Genomic DNA, 25,524 nt, shown 5'->3' on the forward strand with positions numbered 1-25,524 from the left:
AAACCTGAAACCTAGATATGTGCCCTGACCAGGAATCGCATCTGCAACCTTTTGGTGTATGGGATGATGCTTCAACCAACTGGGAATCGAGTTTGCAACTCAGGCATGTGCCCTGAGCCACCCGGCCAAGGCTGATAACGCTCCTTTCATTGGCTGCCTCTCCTTCCCTGCCCTACATTCCCCTCCCACACTGAGCTGTCTACTCCTAAATGAAGTACTTGCACTTGAATCCTTGTCTTGGGCATGCGTCTGGGGAACCCCAGCTATGACAGTGCCCGAGTCACAGTGATTCTGCCTTGGTTATGTTTCCTGATGGCATCCCCTCTCTGTATGCTCTGCTCTGTCACTCCCACACTGGGGTCCAGGAAACTTTCTTTTCTCCAATACCTTGTTCATCTTTTGAGTTAGAAACTTAATTCACTTATTGCCTGACTTTCTTATACCTAACAAATGTGTCATTGGAAAGGCAAGTACCCATTTGGCTGCATCTCATAGAGTTCATTTCCCCACAGATTTTTTTCCTCCCTTAAAAAAGAATTAAGGTGAAATTCACATAACATATTAAAGTGTACAATTCAGTGACATTTAGTACATTCACAGTGCTGTGTATCTAGTTCTAAAACATGTTCTTAACCCCAAAAGAAAACGCTATACCAAGTAAGCAATTACTCCCTGTTCCTTCTCCTTCCAGCCCCTGGCAACCACCAATCTGCTTTCTGTTTCTATGGATTTACCTATTTCCCATGGGTCTTATTTTTATTGTGATAAAATACAGAACACAAAATTTGCCACTTTAACCATGTGTAAGTGTACAGTTCAGTGGCATTAATTACATTCACAATGTTGTGCAACTACCACTATTACCAATGTCCAAACTTTGTTCATCAGCCCAAAGAGAAATTCTATAACCATTAAGCAATAACTCCTTATTCTCTGCCCTCCCCGAGTCCCTGGTGATTTTTAATCTACTTTCTATCTCAATTAATTTGCCCAGTCTAGATATCACATAAGTGGAATCATATAACACTTGTCCTTTTGTTTAAAATTTTTTTTCTTTTAAAAAATTAATTTATTTAGAGAGAGAGAGAGGAAAAGAGGAATTTGTTGTTCCACTTATTTATCTCTTCACTGGTTTCTTCTTGTATGTGCCCTGATTGGGGATCGAACCCGCAATCTTGGCGTATCGGGATGATGCTCTAATCAACTGAGTTACCCGGCCGGAACACTTGTCCTTTTGTATCTGGCTTATTTCACTAAGCATACTGTGTTCAAGATTCATCCATATTGTAGCATATATATATCAGAAATTCATTTCTTTTTATGGTTGATTAATATTCCATAGTATGTATATGCCACATTTTGTTTGTCCATTTATCTACAGTTGGGCATGTCATGTGGGTTGTTTCCACCTTTTGGTTTATGAATAATGCTATAACGAACAATGCATACAAGTATCTGTGTGAGTCCCTGCTTTTGATTCTTTTGGGTATATACCTTGGGGTAGAATTGCTGGGTCATATGGTAATTCTGTGTTTAATTTTTTGAGGAACTGCCAAACTGTTTTCCACAGTGGTTGTGCCATTTTATATCCCACCAGCAATGTGTGGGGTTCCAATTTCTCCACATAGTCACCAATACTTGTTGTTTTTGAATATGTTCTTATTGATTTTAGAAAGAGAAGAAAGGAGAGGCAGAGAGAGATACAAACATCAATGTGAGAGAGAATCATTAATCAGCTGCCTCCTGCATGTCCCCTATAGGGGATCAAGCCTATAACCTGGGCATGTGCTCTGACAGGGAATCAAACTGTGACCTCTTGGTTCATGGGTCACACCCAACCACTGAGCAACACTGGCTGGGCCCAACACTTGTGCTGTTCTTTTTTAAATATATCCGTTCTAGTAGGTATGGACTGGTATCTCACTGTGGATTTGATTTGCATTTACCTGATAACTAATGATATTAAGCATCTTTTCATGGGCTCATTGGCCATTTATATACCTCCTTTGGAGAAATCTATATTAAGTCCTTCATTCATTTAAAAAAATTATATTATTTATTATTTTTTTAATCCTCACCCAAGGATATTTTTTCATTGATTTTTAGAGAGAGTGAAAGAGGGAAAACAGAAAGAAATATTAATGTGAGAGAAACACATCGATTGGTTGCCTCCTGCACATACCCTCAACAGGACTCGAACCTGGGACCCTTCTGTCCTCAGGCTGATGCTCTGTCCACTGAGCCAAACTGGCTAGGGCCCTTTATTCATTTTTAATTGGGTGTTCTGTCATTTTTGGTGGTGTTGTAGGATTTCTTTATACATTCTATATATTAACTCCTTATCAGATACATGATTTGCAAGTATTTTCTCCCATTCTGTCCCTATAGGCTTTTTTTTTTTTTTTTTTTAAATATATTTTATTGATTTTTTACAGAGAGGAAGGGAGAGAGATAGAGAGTTAGAAACATCGATGAGAGAGAATCATCGATCAGCCGCCTCCTGCACATCTCCCACTGGGGATGTGCCCGCAACCCAGGTACATGCCCTTGACCGGAATCGAACCCGGGACCTCTCAGTCCGCAGGCCGACGCTCTATCCACTGAGCCAAACCGGTTTCGGCCCCTATAGGCTTTTAATAGGTCATGTTTTTCAACTTTTCTGGAACAGCTACTCACTCTTTCCTTCCTCATTAGCACCGATGGCCTCATTAACACTGATGCAGCCACCCAGCATCCCCTGGCCTGTCAGCTCCACAAAGAACACGAGTCCATGTTCCCTTAACCTCCTTGTGGGAAAGAGCTGGTTCTTCTCATCTGAGGGGCAGAGGAATGAGAAAGGATCTGGAGATGGGCAGGCAGTGGATATTGCCCAGGTCTCCCCTTCAGACTGAGGCACTCATATCTCCAGTTGCCAAGAGCACTGGCTGCTGATATTGCATAGCTGGGTACCAGCAGGACTTGCTCTCAGCCAAAGGGAGATGCCTCACCAAGGTCCTGCTCCTTCCTCAGGGGCAGCCCGAGTCCAGTATCTGGTTGATGTGTGGGCACCAAGGCTTGGCTGTCTTGGCCAATTCAGAACAACCCTAAGGGCTGTCCCAGCTCCAGAGCTCCCCCTGGGATTAGCTGAGGCCCTTGTTGTACCTGCATTTCCCTTCAACTCCTCCCTCTGCCCAATCCTGCAACCCTCACCTGTCACAGATGTTTCCCAGAGACTTCCCATGCAAACCTCAGGGTGTTTCCTGGCCCTAAAATAGGACATAACTGAGTCTATTTCTTTCCCTCCTTGCCCTGGGACATTTGTCGATGTAATTACTCCTTCTAAACCTCAGTTTCCTCTTCTATAACACGAGGTGATGACTTTTCCTTTTTGAGGTTATGATAAGGATTAATTGTGGTGTCCTGTAGAGAGCCACTGGCATCTAGGTGCTTGGTAACTAAATATCAGTCACTCTCTCCTCATCACCTCGCAGTGCTTCTTGGGGACAGGTCAAGCTTCCAGGGGAGGGATACTGCACTGCATGGTGGAAAGTGCACACAGTTGGACCTGGATTCAAATCCTGACTCTGCTCTTTACTTGCTGTGGACTCAGACTGGTCCCTCTCTCTGGCCTCACAGTCCATCTCTAAGCAGTAGGGGGTTTGAGTGAAGGTCGTTTGGACATCCTGTCACACTTATTCCCTCTGAGCTTTCTTGGTCAGGGTTCCTGAAACCCTGGGTGTCAGTCCCTCGGCCACCCAACACCCAGGGGTGATGGGAACCTTACCTTGGGGAGGTCTTAAAATAGGCAGGCCTTGGCCTTGCAGGGAAAGCAGTTGGCTGCCTCGGCTCCCTTTGTCTCTGAGCTATAGTTAGGCCCATCCGGGTGCCCATAATTACCTCTCATTAATATAAGCCTCATTGCCCTCATGGAAATGTGGAGAAACCAGTGAAGCTGCTGCCTCCCTGGGAGCCCTTGCTGCTCCATGGTGCCTCTGTGTTGGCAGCTGCCACTCTCATCTGCACAGTGGGGCCTCCTTGCCCTATCCCAGCTCATCCTGGAGCCAGGGTTGGCCTGTGAGCATGTGAGAGCCAATAAGGGACAAGGCTAGGGACAGAACCCAGCATGAACCAAAACCCGTCTGATTGTGTTCTCTCCCTAATTTAGAACCTTTGGTGGATTTTCTTCCCTCCTCAGTCCAAACTCCTTGGTATGACTGTCAAGACCCCCAAACTGATTGAACGCAACCCCCTTTTCAGACATTACCGATCCCATTTGTCTTCTTCACAGCCCCTCCCTTTAATCAGCCCAGATGCCTTACGATTTCCTACTCATATCTTTTGTAGTTGGTGTACTAGAAAGGCTGGTTTTGTCTACGACTGCATTAACAGAGATAGAGAGTCCTAATGAAGGGAGAAGATAGTCCTGTATAATGTTGAGTGCTGTTGTTAAGAGAAAGACAGACAACTAGAGTGGGGCGTGGGAGGGTGAGCTGAGTGATGAAAGGCTGGAAATGATGTGGGTGGAATGGCCAAACATTCTAGTATGTTCACAGCAGTCCCTGGAGGACACAGCCACTGCATAGGCCTCTGAAGGATGAAATGTGGAAAGGAAAGGATGAAATGTGGGAAGGAAAGGATGGGCTCGCTGGGGCCTCCAGAGCCTTGGTGCTGCCTGGGATAGGGGAAGGGGAAGAGGTAGAAAGGGGCAGATGTGACTTCATCTCTGGGTACCCATCCCATTTTCCTCCCACATCTCTTGCCACACCTGCTCCATTGCTTGCTGGCTTCTCCTCCTCTGACCTCTAAACGCTAGAGGAACTGTGTGCTTGGCTTCTCTCTACACTCTTTCCGACTGATCTCATCCGAACTCGTGACTTAAACACCACCTATACCTGACAACTCCTAAATTTACATCTTCTGCTCTCTCTCTCTCTCTCTCAAATACCCGATGCGTATCTCTAACTGCCTCCTTGACATCTTGCGCTGGTGTCTGGCAGGTCCAAAATCAAACGCTTGTTCTCCTGCCTACTCTGACCTGTTCCCCCTACAATTTTCCCAGCTCAGCTCATGATGACATCATCCTCCTGCTTGCTCAGGTCAGAAACTTTGGACTCATCCCTGACTCCTCCTTCTCTCACCCCCACATCCTATTCAACAACAAATCCTTTGAAAACAATTCTACCTTCAACATTTCCCAGAACCTCACCACTTCTCACCACATCCACAGCCCTGCTGGGGCCAGGTCCCCATCGTCTCTCACCCAGATGACAAGACTCCCATGGCTCTCAGGCTAAAAGTCAATCTTATTCCTCTGACTTCTTGCTTTCCAGACCTCATTTCCTGCCCCTGCTCCCTTGGGCATCCATTCTGTTCCTTGAACAGGGATCGTTAACTCCCATCTTGGGTTTTGCTCTTACTGATACATCTGCCTGAAATGCTCTGTCTCCCCTCTGCCCCCACTACACAAACTCTCCTTCACTCCAAACAAGCAGGTCTTGGTGCACAGGCCACCCCTGCAGAGAGACCGACCAAAGCAGCCCCTCACCTGCCAGCCCTCTCTGCTGTATCACCTGGGTTTATGTCTAGAACAGCAGGGACAGGGCCTGTCTTTGTCATTGCTCTGTCACTAGCACCCAGCAAGGACACAGTAGAGGCTCAAGAGGCTTTTGCTAAGTGAAAGAGTGGCAGAAGGTCTTGAGGGTGCCTAGCAATGATGCAGAAAGTGAGGCAGTTACCAGGTGGTAAGTTTTCAGTTTAAGCCAATCATAGGGATCCTTTATTGAGCACTTACTGTGTACTAGGTGCTTCCCATACATGAGCTCATTTAATCCTCACTGCAGCTCTTCCTGGTGGGGACGGTGGGTGCACCTGGTAGCCAGCCACCAGCATGCCTTCTGGGGATCCCCCCGCTCCTGGCTCCTGGTATTCGTGATCTTGTGAACAGCCCTGTCTCCCACACAAGCAGGGCTGACTGTGTAACTAACAGGACACTGTGGAGATGACCGATGTGACTTCTGAGGTAGGTCAGAGCAGACATGCAGCTTCTGCCTTCCTCTCTTGGCTCACCGGCCCTGGGGACAGTCAGCTGCCATGTTGTGAGGACACTCAAGCAGCCCAGAGGAGAGGACCACGTGGGGGAAACTGAAGCCACCTGCTGACAGCCAGCACTAACCTATCCGTCAGCCACCTTGGAAGCAGATCCTCCAGCCCCAAGTAGGCCCTCAGATGGCTGCAGCCCTGGCTGACAGCTTGACGGCAACCTGGGCCACAACCACCCACAGAGGCTGCTCCTGGGGTCCTGACTCTCAGAAACTGTGTGAGATAATGCATGTTTATTGCTTTAAGATGCTGCCAACTTTTGGTGTAATTTTTATGCAGAAATAGGTAACGAATACACCCATGTTAGAAGACAAAAAGCAGTTCAGATGGCTAATGTCACCTGCTCCAGGCCCCACAGCGGGCAGCGGGTGGAGTCTGGTGTGAATCAATCGGACTCTTAAGCCCACAGCCTTGCTCTCCAGGCGGAGGTTCCAGGATCCTTTTCATTTATGACAGCTCTGTTATCCTGATGGGTCAAGGTCCAAACTGTTTCCAACCTAAGTCTGTGTCCATAGCAACTGTTTGAAAAGCATGACATTCAATTAACTGGTGGTTCTGTCAACAAGATGCCTTGGATTGGGCTGCCTGGGACATGTGACCGGCACTGTCCCCACCTCAGGCCCCCTCCTCCACTTGGAGCCCAATTCCGGTGTCGCCCATCCTGACAGTGAACTCTCAACACAGGGCCCAGGATGTGGGTGCTGCAGCTCTTTGGGGTGAAGGGTGCAGATTGGGGGCTGAGGGATTGGTGGGGACAGGCTTGCTTACAGGACCCTCCGAGACTGTGCCGAATTTAAACCTGCCTGGACTCTCCTGAGGCTTCAGAGGTCACCTCCCCCCCCCCGCACTCATCTTTGTGTTGCAGACACAGAAAAGACGGGAGAAAACACGGACCTAGAACCTCAGAGCACAGGGACTACAGAGGAATCCCTTAAAATTCCCAAAGAGAATCTCTTCACCCCGATCCCTTAAACCCCTTCAAGGTCTTCCCATTACCTCAGGCAAAATGCCAGCCTCCTCACTTGTTACTTCTCTAGCAACCCCAGCTCTTTCCTGCCACAGGGCTTTACATATGCTGTTCCCTCTACCTGAATGCTCTTCCTTTTAACTCTTCACATATCCAGCTGCTTCTGTCAATTCGTCTCTACTCAAACATCGCCTCCTCAGAGGCCTTTCCTGACCCCTATGTCTAAGATGGTCCCTCCATCCCACTCTGCTCTCTCTCTCCACTCCCCCTTTTTTAAAAAAAAATTTTTTTTATTGATTTCAGTGAGAGAGGGAAGGAAGGGAGGGAGGGAGGAAGGGAGAGAGAGAGAGAGAGAGAGAGAGAGAGAGAGAGAGAGAGAGAGAGAGAAACATCAATGTGAGGGAGAATAATTGCACACCTGTACACCCTCTACTGGGGATCGAGCCCACATCCTGGGCACATGCCCTGACCAGGAATTGAACCATGACCTCCTGGTTCATAGGTTGACACTCAACCACTGAGCCATACCAGCTGGACTGACCCTCTTTTTTATTTCCTTCAAAACACTTAGTCAGGTTCTCTCATTACCTGCTTGGTTCCTTATGTACTTGATTAACACCTGTCTCTCTATGCTCTGTGGGCTCTGAGAGTTGGGGGGAACCATGCATGTTTCACTTTCCACTGTACCCCCAGTACTAGGCACACAGTGTCACATAGTAGGTGCGCGCTAAGCAGTCGTTAAGTGAGTGAGGTAGTTAGACGGAGCCTCAGAGGGAGAGGAACTGGAGAGGGTTGGCGCTGCCTGACAGCAGGGAAGGGAGTTGGTTGTTGGGTTGCCCCAGACCCCTTTCTTGTTTCTTCTCCATGCCTGGGTCCCAGATGGACTGGGCTGGTGTTTTTGTTCCCCAGAACCTTCCTGAAAACACTGTCCCAAGCCTCTTTCCTTGCTTAATATCCTTGAAGTTCAGAAGAGACACCCCCTCCTCCAAGAAGTCTTCCATGACCTTGCAAATGGGGGTGAGGCCTCCTCTGGGTTCCCTGTGATGGGAGCTACCAGCCTAAGGAACCACAGACAGCCCTGAGTGTCCCTCTGGACCAGGAGCAAGGGTCCTGCACAGAGATGGCGCTTGTACATGTTCATGGCGAGGAGGGTGACAGATGCCCTGCTTTGGTTCTCCCTATTGTCCTGGAGTCCCTCATGGCTACTGCCTGTTTCATTCCGAAAAGTGTCAGGATTGAGATGATGAATTTGATGCTCACCGCATGCTAGAAGGCACATGGGGACACAGGGCAGAGGAAGAAGGGTCTGTGGCTGAGATGGAGTTAATGAGGTCTGATCTGAGTTTCTTCTCCCGACACCCAAGCCAGGACTCCCTCCGTCCTCACCTAGGAAAAGTCTGAGTTGGGGAGGAGGAGAGGGTTATGACCGTGACTTCCTCACACCCCTGCACCTTCAGGCCTCACCTGGGGGCTACTACCCCGGGCTACTACTTGACACTGCAGGCCTGGCTGGCCTGTCCTGCTCCAGCCACTCCTGTGGTGGCCCCAGGGAGGATGCATACAGCCCTGACCCTGCAGGTTCAGGAGGCTGAGAATGTGGGACCAGCCTCCTCAAGTTTGAATCCTGGTGCTGGGTGACCTTGAGCCAGTTAATGGACCTCCCTGAGCCCAGTTCCTGAAAGGGTTGTTGGGAGAGATAAACGAGGTAACACACATGGCTTAGCCCAGCACCTGGCACACAGCGAGTGTTCTACAAGTGTTTGCTGCTGTTGTCCTCACCAACAGGACCCACCCACAGGCAGACCGTCCCTGTTTAGCCACCTACAAGTTCAGGTGAGGGAATGGGGTTTGGCCTGGTTCACATGGCGTGTTGATGGCAGCTGAGATTTGAACCCAGGCCCCGAGACTTCCAGGCCCCTAGACTTCCAGGCCAGTACTCTCTAGAGATCTTCAACCAACAAGGGCTGAGTGTGTTCTGGGCTGTGGGCACTTTCTGAGTGGACCTCCCCATCTTCATGTTCCCAAAACCTAACTGTCTTGACCTGCTCTAGACATTTAATTAAACTTAAATAGAATTCTATAAAAATTAAAGTTCAGTTTCTCAGTTGCACCAGCGGATTTCCGGGGCTCAGTGGCCACATTTGGCTAGTGGCTGCCAGCTGCACAGTGCAGCCCAGACCGTTTCCACCTCAGACAGCTCTGGGGACAGTGCTGGCCTGGAGCTGGATCACGGCACGCGGCTGCTGCTCAGGATGCTCGCATGGGACTGGAGCCGGGTAGGGAGGGGTTTCCGCCCTCTGCAGGCCCCATAGAAACCTCTCTAAAGCCTGTGAACTGTGGAATGTTGTTCAGCACTGGACCTGTCATACCTTGTCCAACCCTCTCATGCTACGCTTTGCTGACTGGGCTCAGGCAGGGCCTGGGACTCGCCCAAGGTCACACAGCAGGTGGAGGCTGCAAGGGGCTCAGGTCTCCTGACTCTGCACTTGCTGCACCCCAGCACCCCGCTGCTCAGACTGGATAGTCAGCAGTCAGCACGCCTGGAGGAGGTGCTGGTCTACAGAAATGATTTTTTTGCTGATGAACAAAAGCCAAAAAAACTGCCCTGGAGTGATGGGCGGGGGACAGCTGGCCACAGCTGCAGAGTGTGCTCCCATCAACCCCAGGGACAGCTCCCCAGGCACCACTGGGATGACCATAAGGCGGGGAAAGGGGCAGGGGCAGGGGCAGGGCTCATCTCCCTGTCCCCTTCCAGCAGGCTTTGGAGGGACCTCAGTAACCATTCCCAGCTGCCATTTCAAAGTAATATTCATTGTTGTGCTCATGGGGAGTCCTGCTAATTCAGAGTGTGGCCCCAGGCAAGTCACCTCGCAGCGCATCTCAGTTTTCTCTTTTGGAAAACGGAGATGATTATCCCAATCAAGTGGGGCCTTTGTGAGGGGCTAAGGCAGTGGTTCTCAACCTGTGGGTCGCGACCTCTTTGGGGGTCGAACGACCCTTTCACAGGGGTCGCCTAAGACCATCGGAACACACATATATAATTACATATTGTTTTTGTGATTAATCACTATGCTTTAATTATGTTCAATTTGTAACAATGAAAATACATCCTGCATATCAGATATTTACATGACGATTCATAACAGTAGCAAAACAGTTCTGAAGTAGCAACGAAAATAATTTTATGGTGGGGGGTCACCACAACATGAGGAACTGTATTAAAGGGTCGTGGCATTAGGAAGGTTGAGAACCACTGGGCTAAGGGGACTAGCTGGGGACAGAGTGTTTGCCACCCTGAGGCGTTAGGGGAAAAGAGAACAGGTGTTAGAATTCAGCTCCACCTCCTGCCAGTGGTGTGACTTGATGCAGGTCAGCTGGCCTCTCTGAGCCTCAGTTTCCTCACCTAGAAAGTATGGATAAGATACTGCACTTGCTATATCATGGCATATTATTCAGCCGTAAGAAAATGAAGTGCTGATACAGCATGGATGAACCTTGAAAACATCACACTAGGTAAAATAAAGCCAGACACAAAAGCTTAGGTATTGTACGGTTCCATTTATATGAAATGCCCGGAACAATTAAATTAATAGAGACAGAAAGTAGATCAGTGGTTGCCAGGGGCTGGCAAGAGGGGGGTGAGCAGTGATTTTTTTTTTTAAAATATATTTTATTGATTTTTTACAGAGAGGAAAGGAGAGAGACAGAGAGTCAGAAACATCGATGAGAGAGAAACATCGATCAGCCGCCTCCTGCACATCCCCCACTGGAGATGTGCCTGCAACCCAGGCATATGCCCCTGACCGGAATCAAACCTGGGACCCTTCAGTCCACAGGCCGACGCTCTATCCACTGAGCCAAACCGGTTTCGGCAATGAGCAGTGATTTTTTAATGGGCACAAGATTTCTGTCAGGGGCGATGAAAGAGTTCTGGAAGCAGATAGTGGTGATGGCTGCTCAACATTGTTAATGTACTTAATACCACTTTTAAGGTTTAAGATGGCAAATTTTGTGTGTATTCCACCACAATTTAAAAATTAAGGTTTTTCACTTGTAGGGTGTTTGTGAACTTTAGCAAGAGCGTGCCTGCAGAGCACCCAGTGACGTTTCCAGCAAGGGCTCAATAAAGAGGAGCTGTGCTTCTTACAGGAACCCCAAAAGTCTTTCCAGAACTTTCCGAAGCTTATGTATCAATGCTCTCTACTTTATATAAATTATTTCACTGAATCCTCAGACCAGCTTATGAAGTGCTTCCTATCATTAGGCCCATTTTACAAAGGGAGAATAGAGGCACATGCCTCCAGCCACCTCCCTGAGCTGCCTCTCAGCTTTCAGGTCACAATGTCCCATCTGCCACCACCTCATGAGCGCCCCAAGCTTGGGCTTGCTCAGGGGACACAACCTCTAGCTGCCTGCTCACCAGGACCTTCCTGGGAGAGGAATATTACAGGAAGGTCATCCAGGGGACACACTGCCCCGCTCTCCGGCCTCAGAATTCTCACTGTGGGGCAGGCAAGACCCGGAGGTCACCTGCCTCGGTCTGTTTTATTCTGGCCTCCGCTGAGGGACCATCCTGGAAGGGTGTGTTGGCAAATGACAGAACAAAATGGTCAGGATGCAGCAATTGCCAGCACATTTAATTCAATTCCTCCAACATTAATGGGGCCTGCTCCGTGACTCAGAGGGTTCCAGCCCTTCAAGAACAGGCAGCCAAGTGCAGGAGGCAGAAATATGTATAGCAATCAGAGGACACATAAAAATAAATTCCAGGACATGTCGAAGCCAGGTGTGCAGCCCAACAAAAGGAGGGCTTCATACTTACTGGGCTCCCTGGAGGAGGTGTCATTTCAGCCAGCTCTCTGAGGACATGTACGATTTCAGCAGGTAAAGGTGTGAGGGAGAGCCGTTCATAAAGGGACAAGCATAGACAAATCATGGTCAAAGGTGAGAGATGGAGGCAGTGCTGGAAACAGCAAGTTGTCCCAGTGGTGAGGGGAAAGCTCTAAGGGAGTGGGAGAGGCAGATGCCTGGGTCAGATCGGGGAGGGCCATGGTAACCCCCTAGGGACTCTAGATTTAAACGGCAAGCCATCCACCATCAAAGTAGAGCAGGGCCCCAAAGGCCACTGGCACCAGCAATTCCACTTCTAGGGCCTTGCCTTACACACAGGGTTCTTCTTAAAATATTGTTTGTATTAGCAAAAGCCTGAAAACAACCCAAATATCCAGTAGGAGACTTGCTAAGCAAATTATGACCCAGCACACTATGGAATACTATGCAGCTGTAAAAAGAATAAGGCAGCTGTAAGTCCTGACAGGAAAAACCTTTCAAAATACACTGCGAAGTGAAAACAGCAAAGGGCAGGACAGGGCTATGGGATCTGCCTTAGTCTGGGTTCCCTCTGAAGCAGGCCCTGGCCAAGGATTTGAGTCTATTGGGGAGGTGATCCAGGAAGCACAGTGAGAAAACAAGGAAAGCAATGAAGGACACAGGCCTGAGCTGCGGGCAACTGCGCTCAGTTCAGCGAGGAGCTCTGCACCGAACTAGCTGAGGGCTGCCCGGGGGCAGCAACTTCCCCGGGGCACTGCCACCTCCCCCGGAGGCTGGAACGAAGCCTCAGCTAGAGGTGTGGGTATTTCCAGAGGAGGGAGTGGGCATGAACCAGACAGGGAGATGAGGTGGTAGGGGCAGGGCACCCAGTATCTGCTACAGAATGGTACTAATTGTCTAAGAGAAGGCAAAAGAATATTACTCATTTGCGTATCTGTGGAAGGGTCCCCCAAAAGCTAGAAACAGGATGGATGGAAGAAAGGATAGTAGGGGGACTTTTACTACGTTTCTTTAGCATTTAGAAGAAAGACTTGTATTTTAGAATAATTTTAGGTTGTTCCAGGTGGCACAGATAGTACAGAGTTCCAGTATAACCTTCACCCAGTTCTCTCTAACGTGAACATTTTACGTAACAATGGGACATTTGTCAAAACTAAGGAATTAACATTCACACATTACTATTAACTAAGCTCCAAACTGTGTAGAGAGTCCCAATTCATGAATGTCCTTTTTCTGCTTCGGGGTCTCATCCAGGACACCACATTGCGTCTAGTCTTTAGGTCCACGCTAACATATTACCTATCCCAAAGATTTATTAAAAATAATAAGCTGCAGGCTCCTGGGAGTCATCGGAGGCTTCTGAGCAGGCATGCCCTGGACTGGGGGCTCCTGCCAACTTTGGGGTGCCTTCACTCCATCGTCTCTTCTCTCCCACATTTACCAGGTCACCGCTGTTCTAGGGTGGCAGCATCCACCACCCTAATCTACTCCCTTTCCATGTCCTTTGCACGACTGGACCCTCATCAGCTCTGGTTCAACAGTCCCCAGCCCCTTGCAGGCTCCCCGGCCCATCCACCTTTGTTAACGAAATAGCGCATGCATACAGTACGTACAATAACTAACACCAGCACAGCCTCACTATGTGTCCGACTCACTTCAACAGCCCCATGGGGTAGCTAACTATGTCAGCACCTGTTTCACAGATGAGGGGTAACTTGCCCAAGGTCACAGAGATGTCGGTAGTAGAACTGGGATTGAACCCAGGTTGCCGAAGTCCAGAGTTTCTGCTTTGAACATGTCTCCAGACTCCACCATGTCCTCCCTTATGAAGGACCCTTCCCTGGCTGCCCCGTTCCTCTCGGCATTCAAGGCCCTTTGCAACCCTGCCCCTGCCACTTCTGCGGCAGCACCTCCACCCCACACCGACCCTCTTCCCAGGCCATGCTCCCTCCAGGCTGTTGTGTGTGTTGTTCCTCTGCCTTGGATGCTCTTCTCCACCGGATCTGGAGCAAGACCCGCTCACACACCACCTCCTCCAGAGGCGCTCCCTGACCTGCTCACCAGCTGCCCCTCTGGCCTGCAGCCCAGACGGCTCTCTCCCTCCAGGAGCTCCTGCACCTCACAGAGGCTGTAGATCATTTTGCACACTGCGCTGGAGTGAGTGTCAGGGTCCCCACTGGATGGGGGCCCCCACAGGCTGGGATGGCAGCTTACTCATATTCATTCATTCATTCATTCATTCATTCAACAAATACTTGTAAGCACCTCCTATTAGCTAGGCTGATGCTCACAGGGTTGTCTTGTGATACTATGGAATTTCGCATGCCTCCCCTCGCATGTGAACACAAAACTTACAGCAGCTAACACATACAGCCTCACTGTGTGTCAGACTCTGTTCCAAGCACAGATACTAACTCATCTTAACAGCCCCATCCCTCCCGTTTCCCTCACTCCACTCCACTCCACCCCCTCACACAATGTCTCTTTAGAGAAACTTTCAGAAAAAGATCTCCAGAAGGGGAGATGGATCAAATAGGAGCTGATCTGTGTGGGTTTTGCAGTCAACCTGTCCCTGTGACACCCCTTGGCCACATCAGAGGTGGCCTGGTGCCTGGAGATGGCACCCTCAGGGTTGGAGGAATATCCTGCAACCTCCCTCAGTGCCCCGCAGTGATTCTGGAGTGACCATGGCCTCCACTGTCCCCTCTGGCATACCCTGCTCCTGAGTTCCATCCTTGGGGCCCTGCAGCTGACCTGACACACTGACCCTGCCTTCACCCTGCCACAGGTTTGCAGGAACTCCTACAAACCACCCAGTTCAACCTCCACACCAGATGGAGAAACTGAGGCTTGGAGGGGACCTCTGATGCTGGAGTGTTGAGTCATATCCAGTCTGTGATAGCCAGCCTCCATGACGGCCCCCAGCGAGTCTGTCTTGTTCTAATGCCCTTAGACAGCCAGTCCCCACCCACGCTGACGAGGGTTGGCCTGTCAATAGGGTTTGGCTCAGTGGATAGAGCATCGGCTTGCGGACTGAAAGGTCCCAGGTTCGATTCCGGTCAAGGGCATGTACCTGGGTTGCGGGCACATCCCCAGGGGGTGTGCAGGAGGCAGCTGATCGATGTTTCTCTCTCATTGATGTTTCTGACTCTCTATCCCTCTCCCTTCCTCTCTGTAAAAAATCAATAAAAAAATATATTTAAAAAAAAAATAGGGTGTTATGGAAATGACAGTATGTGACTTCAGAACCAGGTTAAAAAAGACATTGTCATTTCCATCTTGCTCTCTTGGGTCTCTAGCTCTGGGGGAGCCAGCCCCTATGCCATACACGCACTCACCCTAGTGTCTTGTGTCCATTGGTTATGCTTATATTCATGCATACAAGTCCTTCGGTTGATCTCTTACCCACTCCCCCAACCCTCCCCGGCTTTCCCGCTGTAGTTTGACAGTCTGTTCGATGTTGCTCTGCCTCTGTATCTATTTTTGTTCATCAGTTTATAATGGTCATAATTATCCATAAATGAGTGAGATCATGTGGTATTTTTCTTTCATTGACTGGCTTATTTCACTTAGCATAATGCTCTCCAGTTCCATCCATGCTGTTGCAAATGGTAAGAATTCCTTCTTTTTTACAGCAGCATAGTATTCCATCGTGTAGATGTACCACAGAGTTCTAATCCATTCATCTGCTGATGGGCACTTAGGCTGTTTCCAGATCTTAGCTATGGTAAATTGTGCTGCTATGAACATAGGGGTGCATGTATCCTTTCTGATTGGTGTAATGATAATAAATTTTTATTGTTGTTTTAGGCTGCTACATTTTGGGGCTACTTTGTTATGCAGCAATGTTAGACATTTCCTCTGGAAACATGTTGACTTTTGCTAGCACACCTCCAGGGATGGGCAGCTCACTACCTTATGAAGCTATCTTCTTTACCACTGGGCAGTTCAGACTTTCTATCTCCCTGAGATTTCCTCCTGGGCCCCAGCTTTGCCCTCTGGGATTACAGAAGACACAAGCGCCCTCTGCTCTGAGCTGGCCATGCAGAGATTGCATCCCCTCTGGCCTCCTCCTCTGCCAGATGCACAGCCTGGGCATGGCCACCCCTCCTTCTGCCTTCCTTTTTCAGAGGATGGGACTCCAGCTTCCTACTCTGTGCTCTCTCTTCAAGCCACTGTCCAGATGATCACAGACCTGAGTGGCCAAGAGAAAGTAGTAACCGTTACAGAAGACATCAGACCCAGGTGGGAATCTCCGTTCCTCCATCTGTGTGACCTTGAATACGTTGCTTCACCTCTCTGAGCCACTGTAAGATCTGGAGAGTAACAAAGCGTCACTGGGGGGAGTAAATGAGTCAATACAATGGAGATGACAGCATAATAACAAACTATTTCATTCACTGGGCACATATGACCCACCAGACACGTGTGCCCATCTAATAGCCCTGCAGGGGAGGAAACTGAGCCCCCAGAGAGGTGTAGTGACTTGCCCAGCTGGTAAGTGGTGGCGCTGAGACTGGAACTCCTAATAACTCTGCCCAGGCCCAAGGGTGTCCTAGATAAGGGCCGGTTCCTTTCTGCCCATGTGCTCTCATCTGCAGAGCGACAGCAGGGAACCTGGGCCCAAACGCACGACTCAGTGCCCCTCCTACTGGGGTGATGCATGTCTCCCCAGCCCTGCTCATTTGCAGTTGGGAACGGTTTCACAGTTCATCTGTTGAATAGAGAGGCAGCATGAACCCGCCTCTTACCCGGGGGGCCCTGCCACTGTCCCCAGCTTTCTTTCACACCTCCTCCGCCTCACGCACTCGGCTCCAGCCACACTGCTTTTCCTGGTCCTGAGACTCACCAAGCACTTTCCCACCTCAGAGCCTTTGCGCCTGCTGAGCCCTCATCTGGAATACTTCCCCCACTTCAGATCTTGGCACAAGTGTCACCTCCCCTGGGAGGCCTTCCCTGACTCTTCAAGTCTACAGGTGCTCCCTATTTTTCTCCAATGCGGCAACTGGACTGTGTTCTTTGAAAAATCTCATCTCTGTCCAAAGCAGTCTTTGTTTACATGTTTATTTCTGTCCCTTCCTCTGCAAGGGTGGGGATTGGCCTGCCTTGTTCACAGCTGTGTCCCCTACATCAACCACAATGCTGGCCACAGAGCTAAGTGACTATTTGTCAGATGAATGAACATGAGCCTCTGCACCACGGGGGATGGGGTGGGGTGGGGTTGGGGGGAGAGAGAAGCAGGACGGAGGTGGTAGGAAACCTGTTTGCAAGTGAGGCCATGTGATTCGCAGGAAGGAAGAGACACCTGCTTGAGGTCACACGCGGCCTAAAGCAGCAGCACCCGGCAGGGAGATGGCTGGATGCTGCTTGATATTCTGCCTGGGACTGCTTGGAATGGAATAAAATATTTATCTGTGGCTGGAGGTTTTCAAAGGACATTTGAGATGGATTGTGTTTTCATGTGCCTATGAAATCTAATTGGATTCATTGTAAGATATTTGGTTTTTCGGAACAGACTCATCATTTTCCCAGGGAGCAGGATTGGGGGGGAGCTGGTGTGGCCGACGGCTGCCCAATTGGCTGGGCCTAGCTTGGGTCTCTGGTTGCTCTGGGGGCGGTGGCAGGAGATCTGTCTCCTCTCTCTGTGGGGTGCCTGATTTCTTCTCAGGTTCCCAGCCAGAGATGGCCAGCTCTTCTGGCAAAGGGAGGAATTCCTCAAGAAAGAACTAAAGGCCCCCCCCCCCCCATATACCCCCACAGCCAGTGCAGGCGGGGCCTCCAAATCATCTCTCAACTCTGCACTCTTTCTCCTGCCAGGGCCACAGCCAACCCCCCACCCTCTCCCCCACCGCCTGCCCCAGGCACTGCATTGGTCTCCTGCCTCCATGTCCCTCCCATTCCAAAGGGAGACAAATCTTCCTAAAGTACAAACTTCAAGTTCTGCCTCCCACTTGCCATATGAACAAAAACAAGCCTCTTCCCTCCCCGGACCTCGGTTTTCCCATCTCACAGGGAGGAGTGGGCCCACAGCCGTAGTTCTCAAGCCCCTCCAAAGCCATGAGACCCCAAATCTCATTTTTTTAAAAAAAATATATTTTATTGATTTTTTACAGAGAGGAAGGGAAAGGGATAGAGAGCCAGAAACATTGATGAGAGAGAAACATCAATCAGCTGCCTCTTGCACACTTCCCACTGGGGATGTGTCCGCAACCAAGGTACATGCCCTTGACCGGAATCAAACCTGGGGCCCTTCAGTCCACAGGCCGATGTTCTATCCACTGAGGCAAACCAGTGACGGCCTAAATCTCATTTTTATAGCAAATACTTGGTAATGCCCCCCTTTATTATTCTGAGATGAAATTCACAGATATTACCTACCCACACACATAATTTAAAAAAAAAAATGCCCTAATTGAAACATAAAAGAGAAGTGAGAGGAATGCGATTTATAATATAGTGTGAGTGCTGGGACCCACTCCACTAGAAGGCGGAATAAAGGAATCAGAAGCTGGCACCTACATGCAGAATTGGTGACAGCGAATGCAGACAGAGAAAGATGTGCTGCTGAGTCAGCTACTCAAATATCACAAGTACCACCAGCTGGAGGGCGTGTGATTTTTCTAAAATGGAGACCAAGTCTTGGTAAAGTTCTGAGCAGGCAAAGCATATATTTTCCTTGGTATACATGGAAGTTACCCTTCTGGGTATATTAAGACCGCACAGCACTTAATTCCTGCAAGCATATAAAACATAGTGAGGGAATAGGTTCAGGGAATTTGAAACAGATTTTTTTTTTTGCCTGCTGGAATGGCTGACCAGACATTTGAAAGTCACGTGGGATGAGGTTGGGACGATTCTTCACTGAGAATTCTCTGCCCTGTACGTGCTAGTAGTGCCTACCAATTACTGTGCTAACAAAACTGGTCCCTGTGTGTGTGCGGGGGTGGGGTGGGGGTGGGGGTAAGGCTGTCCTCTGAGAGCCTCTGGACTAGAGCCTGAATGGCAGATACAGAACTTGCTACCAGTGGTGTTTCCTGCACCTGGGTAGACATGGCTAATCGAAAGCGCACCTCACTGAATGGATAAAGCGTGGAACCCTCAAATCTGCACACCATGCAATGCACTGGAATTGGCTCATGAACTACAACTTGGCTCAGCATTGAAACTGATTCACCTCTCACAAATAGTTACTGAATTTGATGGAGCTGAATGAAGGATCTGTGAAGTTCTCTGCAGCTCCAGGCACAGGATTCGCTGCCCTTCCCCAGCTCAAGGACCACCCATGGCTCATCATCCCTGAGGAAGGCAGCTCTGCTCCCCAGCCTGATGCTCTCAGCTTTCCCTGAGTTGGCCCAACAACGACACACATGTGCAAAGCACTTCAGAGATCGCAAAAACACTGTGAGGCAGGCAGGGCAGGGGATATGGGCCCGTTTTATAGATAAGGAAACCCAGGCTCTTTGAATAGAAGTGACTTGCCCAAGGTCACAAAGCTGGGAAGCAGTCAGCAACGCACCTTGGTTCTCTTGAGTATAAAACCCTTGTCTTCTCATCCCCATTCAATCTCAGGTAATCCAAGCCCAGTCCTAGTTCATGGGTCCATCTCAACCGCTGAGCAACACCAGCCAGGCCTCGGGACCTATGTTTTCTAACAAGCTCTGGGGCAATCCCATGTGCACTGACCTTGAGCCCCAAGGTGAGGGAGGGCAGGGCAGCCTCAGGAAAAGTATGAGGTCAGGGATGTCTGTCCAGGGAGCCCACCTTCCCTCCCCACTGATGCTTGCATAACTTACTCCAACCACTTTAGAGAAATCGAGCCCCAGATCCAAGCCTCAGGTTACTTGCCTATCAAATGGTTATTCCCCTGCACCTTTTCATTCCAGCAACTCATCCCGGGAGCACAGGTCAGCTTCCTCTTATAGGGGTGTCGCTGCTGGTGAACTGTCACAGCTCACAAAGGCCATTCTCCCTCCTCCAAGTCATTTGAATACAACAGCCCTGGGACAGCGGGTAGGGTTTGTTAGGGTCTCTGCTTCATAGTCGAAGACACTGAGGCTGATTAAGGTTGCCTTCGGGTGTAAGGTCTTCAATGGGCCTCTGGAATTACCCCAGAAGGAGGTCAAACTTCCTCATCTCTATCGCTCAGGGGATCGTGTGTGTGTGTGTGTGTGTGTGTGTGACATGTACATGTGTGTGCTGGGTGAGGGGGTTAGGGCTTGGAGGCACCTGGCCCCTATGCTATCTGATTGTTCTCTTAGATGCAGGAGTACTGGGCCTGGAAGAGGTCTCAAGCTGGCTGAGTGACCTCACTCACTGCACCCCTGGGGTGCTGAGGGGCATCTTCTGGCCTGAGGTCACCCCACAAGGAGGTCTACCTGGGACTAAAACTCAGAGCTCCAGCCCCCAGGGCCTGGCCTCTCTCCTTGGCATGGAGCTGCCTCCTTCCCCAGAGGCTGCAGTGCCCACTGCCATGATGCTATTTAAATGGGGCTTCCAAGGTTGCTGCATTTGCAGGCGGTGACCTAGCAGCTGGCAGCAAGCACTGGGCTTGGAGGCTGGGACTGGGCAAGCCTGGGCTCCAACCTCATCAGCCCGGCCAGCCTCAGGGACCCCGGGACCCCGTGAAGCCCCATGCCCTCACGTGGAAAGTGTGAACAATAATATTTGTGTCTACCTCACAGAGCCGACTGTGAGGACCATAGTGATCAGGTGTTTGAAGTGCCAGCTCAGACCCGACTAGCACTCACCAAGCTCCACTGTGCTCTGGGGTAAAGGATGGTGGCCACACTGTCACTGAGGCCGGCTCTAGGCTAAGGGCGTTAGGCTCGCTCATTTGTTCATGTAACAGATATTTATTAAGCACCGGCCATATGACAGGCAATCCTCGCTCTGGGATACAGGGCACAGACCAGGTTCCTGCCCTCAAAGAGCTCACATTCTACAGGGAGAGACAGACAACAGAGAAATGCAAATAAGGTAATGTCAGGTAACAATATCTTCTTGGAAGCAAATTAGAGCAGGTGAAGAAGAGGGGGTGTGATGGGTGGTCAGGAAAGGATTTCTGGGAAAGCAATATTTGGGCAGAAGTGAGGACTGAGAGTTGGAGATACTTGGGGAAAGAATATTCCAGGTAGAGGGATGGCAGGTGCAAAAGTGAGGGAGCAACTGCTGTGTGTGAGTGTGTGTCAGTGTGTCAGAGTTTCAGAGTATATGAGAGTGGATCAGTATGTGTGTGAGCGTGTAAGTATAAATGTGTGTGAGTGTGTGCATGTCAGAGTGTGAGTATATGGGAGTGTGTCAGAGTGTGTGAGTGTGTATACAGTGTGTGTCAGTGTGTTTTGGGAGAGGGTCTTAGTGCAAGGGGCCAGTGTGGCAGGAGTGAGGGAGCCAGGGGGAGTGTATAAGGGGAGGAACAGATCCTGGAGGGCCCTGGGCCACAGTAAAGACTGGATCCTCCAAATGGGCCATCAGTGTCTCCAGACCACACAGCCAGGGTGGAGAACTTGGTTCCATCCCAGCAGTCACACGCCAGCACCCACTCTCTTTCCATGTGGCCTCAACAAGTGTTGCTGGAACCTGGAGCTGACTGTGAGTGAGAGGCATGTTTGGGGAGAGGCCCCTGAACCCTGAGTTTTCAGAAGCTGGAACCCCACAATGTAGGAGGTGAGGCAGGTTGAATCTGGGTCACAGAGAAGCCGGGAGGGGAACGGGGGAACTGGAAGGGGTGGCAGAGGCAAGCCACCTGGGGCTGGGGTGGGAGGGGGTGGCCTCTCCATGGAGACAGTGTTTGGAAGCACCACTGGAATTACTCACGGAGGCCCATGTGCACATGTGCGTGCACCCAGGGCCATGAGCGCACACACGCACTACAGAGCCCACGCAATTCTGGCTCATCTCAGAAACTGCTTCATAATAGATGTCACACCCTGGAGGGGATGGGGACCATGGAGTTTGTCTCAGGAGGAGGGAGAGGGACAGGTATCCAGAAGGACCAGCAGCTCCTCTGTACCCTCTAGAGCCTCAGGGCCCCACGGGACAAGAGGCACAGAGCAGCACCAGCTACCCATCCAACCAGTGTTTCCTGCGCCCTATTCTGGGTTAGACCTGGTGGAAACCATAAGAAACATGGTCCCTGCTCTTAGGGGCAACCAGTCAGTCTCTCAGGGGAGAGAGATCATAGACACATAACCACACAATAAATGAAAACGCAGCAGTGACCAGGGCTCGAGAGATGGGGTAGGCAGGTCAAGCATTTAAGGAGAGCATTTAAGGAGAGCAAGTCAGACGAGGCTTTCTGAAGAAAGGAAGGCTTGATGCACGGTATGAAGGGTAAGTAGGAAATGACAGGATAAGATGAGGTGAGATACTAGTATGTGGCAGGTAGTGGGGAGCAGGGAGAGACAGGGAGGGAAGGGTCGAGGGAGTCAGGGAGATATAGATATGGGTCTAGGCAGGGAACAACAAGGGCAAAGGCCCAGAAGCGAGAAAAAGATTCACAGGTTCAGGGTAACAGAGAGGCCAGTGTGGCATCGGGGATGGAAGGCTGCCACCAAAGTCCGCCTTCCCTGTAGGTACAGTAGGGCTCAGGGCGAGACTGCGGCTGGTGAGGAGATGAGTCCTTGAGCCCCCTCCTCAGCTGCCGCAGGGCTGGCTGAGAGACAGGCTAGGGGTGGAGCGCACTCTTTCACTGTGTGACTGAGTAGGCCACGTCCCTCTGTGAGCCTCCGTTCCGCACCTGAACAATACAGACTTCAATCCGTGCCTAATTCCAAGACAAGTGTAACGTGCCCAAAGGGTGCAGCCACACAGTAGCTGCTGGATGAACGGCGCCTCCCTCCCTTTCCTTCTCCTTCATGTGCAAACACTGCCTCAGTTTGCTCCAGCTCCAGCCCCAGGCCGAGGCTGGGACAAGCGCTAGCCTGGTCAGTGCTCCGCGAGTCAGGCCGGGCTGGCTCTCTCTGCATGGCCTCCAGGAGACCAGGGGGAGGGAGGAACAAGTCCAGAAACCCAGGCCAGCGGGCCCTCTCCCGCTCACCAAGAGGGGCGGACTTCCAGATCACCACAGCGCCTCCCAAACACACAGCCCTTCCCCGCTAGGCAGCCCTTTTCTCTCCCACCATCACCCCCTGGGGACCAGGTATCAATGTTAGTATTTAGCAAATGAAGCTCAGTGAAAAGGAGACCCGCCCAGGCCACACAGTGAGAGAGAGAGTGGAGGGATCAGGGTTTTCTAACTCAGGCCTCTGACCCCGCCAGGCCCGAGTCAGAAGTGACACTTGCAGTGGAGCCCTCCCGGGGCTCTTGGCTAGGCCAGACTTCCCCATTCAGCCCCCTCTCCCTAATGCACCTCATCCGTTTTAGGATTTTAACCACTCATTCTGCCTCAATGACTCCCAGCTCTCCAGTCACCCTGCCCCCAACCTCATCCCTGAGTTCTTGACCAAAACCAACTCCTCAGGAGGCCGCACACTCCTTCCTGACCATCCCTGTCCCCCATTCGCAGCCAACTGCCTGCCTGGCGTCCTCTCCCCTCCTGGGACATGGGGAAGGGAACATGCACTCCTGCTCCCTCCACCAGGAATGCTCGGCCCAGATCCTCATGTGGCTATTCCCTCCTCTCATTCAGGACTCAGCCCAAATGCCATCTCCTCAGAGACAGGCATTAGACTCTCCCCCACCCCCCACTCCCATGTCACCCAGGTTTATTTTCTTCAGAGCATTTGTTCATCTATTTTACGTATTGTTTGTAATGGACTGAGAACCCCATGAAAGCTGGGGTTGGATCCTTCCATTGCAATATCGTGGGGCCTAATACAGTGCCCAAAGCTTAGCAGGCACCTAATAAATGTATTTCAAGTGAATGAGTGCATCAATAAATGAGTGAGTGACGAAGGAAACCCCAGCGATGCTGAGGATCCATGCACCTGGCTGCCATGCCGGGGTGTCAACCAGGCATCAGAGACTCAACACATTTGAACTGAATTCTGGATCTCATCTGGAAGACTTGCTCCTTCTGTGTCCCCATCCTAGTGGCAGCCTCTAGCACTGAGCTGGTTGCTGAGGTCCCCCTGCTCCCCTCCCTTCTAGCCAACTGCCAAAGTCTGGCAGTTCCATCTCTGGACCTTTCATCCCTGTTGCCTCAACCCTGGACCTGGCCACCCTCACCTGTCAGGAAGTTCATACCAGTCCAGCCCCTTCAATCCATGCCACCTGTCCAGGCCTCCTATCCCCTCAGTGCCTCCATGGTGACCACTGGCTGCAGCCCAATAACAAGGGTTCTATGTGACATGACACAGGCGGTTTCTCCAGCCTCAACTGCCACTCTACACCCAGGCTTCTGTCACCATGACAGCCTGTGGGCGTCAACCCTTCAGACATCTATTCAGCAGTGCCCACTGGCCCAGAGCGCCTCTCCCTCTGTCTGCCTGGCTTTGCACCACCTGCTCAGAGACATGCCCCTGCCCAGCGTGGGTTCCTCTCCGCTCTCTGGGCAGGTGTCCGTTCCAGCCTAGGCATCCTGCCCTCCGCCTGCATCCTCCAACCCAACCGTTGATCAGGTTCTGACCACATGTCAGACCCTGTTCTAGATGCCTCACCGACATCACCTCGCATCCTCTGCATATTACAGAAAAGGACACAGGACACAGGCTAAGGAACCTGCTCAAGGTCGCATAGCAAATAACAAAAAGTTAGGAGTTGACCCTAAAACTGTGACTCTAAAACTGAACTCTGATAGCATAGATTACCTAGGGCTTTCTTCCCCTGGGTCTTCAGAGCACAAGCTAAGAAAAATTCCAAATGTGCAAGGAGCTGCCTGAGAAGGTGAACTTGACTACAGGCCGAGGCCAGAGGAGTGCTGGCAGAATGTGAGGAGGGGAAGGGATGGCCTGGAAGACCTCTGAGGTCTCTGGCCTCCTGGTGAAGGTGGTGTTGGTACAGGGGACTGACTGCTCAGGGGCATGACCCCAAACCACTCGCTTCCTGTCACCCAGCAGGCCCTGGGGCCCACCATGTGAAGTCAGGATGTTCCCAGAAGCCTTTGCAATTTCTCAAAAGGGCAGCCTTAAGCTGCCACCCTCCCCTGGTGAGCTGTATTTTAACTGAGATTCTAGACAACCCAACCGATGCATTTGCAGGCACCATGACAGGCTGCGGGAAAGTGAGAGCAGGTCCTACCCACTTGCTCGCATGGTATTGGCGGGGGTGGGACAATGTAGCTCCTCTCTGCCCAGCCCTAAGCTGAGCACCTTGGACCTCACTGAATCCCACTTCCCAGCCCATGGATTTAGGGGCCACTGTTCCATTTTGCAAGACAAAGAGATTAGCACTTAGAGATGGGTAGTGAGTCATCGCAGGCACCCAGCCGGGCGCCGGGAGCCGAGTTGCCGGCTTCCAGAGCCCGTTCCCTTCCGCTCAGCCAGTCAGCCAGGCTTGGCGTCTGCTGGGAATAATGTTCCAAGTCCGGCAGGGAAAAAGAGAGGGGGCAGCTCTGAAATGCAGGAGCTGTGACTTCAATTGGCGACAGGTGGACTGTGATGAGGGCTCTCTGAGGCGGATGTGGTTTGAAGTTTTTGGGGCTTTAGAGAATGAATAGAGCTGCTCAGGCCCTGGTCCCTGGGGCTGGCTGTATCATGAAGGACACAGATTTT

General features: G+C 50.7%; 1 protein-coding gene across 3 annotated transcripts in view; it reads right to left on the reverse strand.

Moving 5' to 3' along the window:
* Positions 1-25,524, reverse strand: part of DLGAP4 (DLG associated protein 4) — a 180,914-nt gene that overhangs the window by 77,211 nt on the left and 78,179 nt on the right. The gene's annotated exons all lie outside the window — the stretch shown is intronic.

The sequence above is a fragment of the Myotis myotis genome, unplaced genomic scaffold (assembly GCF_014108235.1).
Source record: "Myotis myotis isolate mMyoMyo1 unplaced genomic scaffold, mMyoMyo1.p scaffold_m19_p_9, whole genome shotgun sequence".
Taxonomy (NCBI): domain Eukaryota; kingdom Metazoa; phylum Chordata; class Mammalia; order Chiroptera; family Vespertilionidae; genus Myotis; species Myotis myotis.